Raw genomic sequence first — 1,869 nt, 5'->3', positions numbered from 1 at the left:
AAAGAATAGAGAGCTACGGAACTTCAGAGTCCTGATAAATTTACTTGAAATTCACCAGGTTTGGGGATGAAAAGCTGTGACTAATAGAGTTATGGTAGCTTAAAAAAAAAAAAAAAAAAGGTTTATCTTTAAAAAAAAAAAAAGAGACTCAAAGGCTGTTGGTAATTACTGCCCTTGCATATAGAGTACCAGACTAGATAATTCTCAGTCTTTCATTCTCTATTTTATTCTATGGCATACTGTTTTCTTCTTCATTAATGTATAGTTTTTTATGAGCTGTTTTATCTCACTACATTGTAACCTTCATAAGAATAAAGGAATTTTCTTAATTCACTATCAAAGCATCAGAGTCTTGAGTAGACACTTGCACATAATAGACACTCAACAACTGTTTATGAAAATAGAAATTCTACTTGTACCTTACTATTATAAAATTTTTTTTGAAACTTCCAGACAGAAAAACACAGTAGTTACATTGGAGCTGAAACTACTGATACTGGAGAGCTCTCTGCAGTAAAGCAGCAATCTGAGAAATAAGCAGGTTACTTCACTTCCATTGTTTCTGTTTAACAGAGGAGGGGAGAATAAACTCAGTGTTCTATGAGAAGAGGACTGTTTGGTAAAAGGTTGGGAAACACTGGAGAGGAGAAGAAAAAATTCAGGAAGTTACACATTTTTTTACATCCCTAAAGGTTCTGAGTCTGAGATTCATAGTTCAGACTCTCTTCTTAATTTATATAAACTTGGGAAAACTCACGGACATTGAATAGATTCTGCCTCATAGTGACCCTGAATGGGGTTTCTGAGTCTGTGTGGAGACTGAAAGATTCATCTTTCTTCCATGGAACAGTTGGTGGGTTTGAACTGCTGGCTTTGCATTTAGCAGTTCAATGCTTAACCTAAAGTGCTTGTCAGTTGAGCCTAGTTTGTGGCTGCATACCTATTTTCCATATAGTTACTATTGAATCAATTCTGATTCATAGTGACCCTATCTGTATACAGAGAGATTTTTCAATCTGCTAATTTGCTGTTCCTGACTCCTAATTCAAACAAAATGTGTGCCCTATCAAGAGGCAGAGTTTGGAGTCAGTCTTGTTTGGGAATATTGGTTTCTACGAGAATGGTTTGAACCACAAGATTGGCAGTTCAAACTCACCAACTGCTTCTTGGAAGCCCTATACAGGGTAACTGTGAGTCAGAACTGACTCAATGGCACTTAACATCAACAACACAGCTCTGTAACTGTTTACTCATCAAGAAAAGCAAATCCTTATAGGTCTGGTTCCATCTGGTGGCTATGAGAATACACTTTGCAGACTTCCAACTACAAGGAGTATGCCTAGCCAAAGAACCAAGTTGCTCATTTCTTGCTGCCTTTGAACCAAGGATATTCTTATGCAGGTTGCTCCCAGACAATGAATGAGTGTATGAATGGGAGACACAGGACCCATCCGATGCCTGTCTTTGACTCAAGAACTCCCGTATAGCTATCACCTTGCCAAACCTTTCTTAGACTGCTCAGCACTCATGAATGTCACCACCTGATCACTCTCCTTTTTCTCCTTTTACTGGTATCACTGTCTGAAAACTCTTCTAGTCTTTTCCAGCTCCCTTGTTCATGACTCTCATAGGTGTTCCCCCTATTAAATTATTGCATGTTTAGCCCTATCTTGGCATGCTCTTTTTAAAGGACGCTGGATTAACCCCACATTCTGTATCATTGATTTTTTTTTTTTTGGGGCAATCACATGGTTTACTATAAATGAAGAGGAATGGCATCACATTCTTCATTTAAAAGAACATTTCAAGAGCTATCTTGAAGTACTTGAAGTACTATATGATAGTATCTTTTTTTTCCAGTTTTTTTTT

This window comes from Chrysochloris asiatica, unplaced genomic scaffold (assembly GCF_000296735.1).
Source record: "Chrysochloris asiatica unplaced genomic scaffold, ChrAsi1.0 scaffold00207, whole genome shotgun sequence".
Classification (NCBI taxonomy): Eukaryota; Metazoa; Chordata; class Mammalia; order Afrosoricida; family Chrysochloridae; genus Chrysochloris; species Chrysochloris asiatica.
This window is presented reverse-complemented; position numbering follows the sequence as displayed.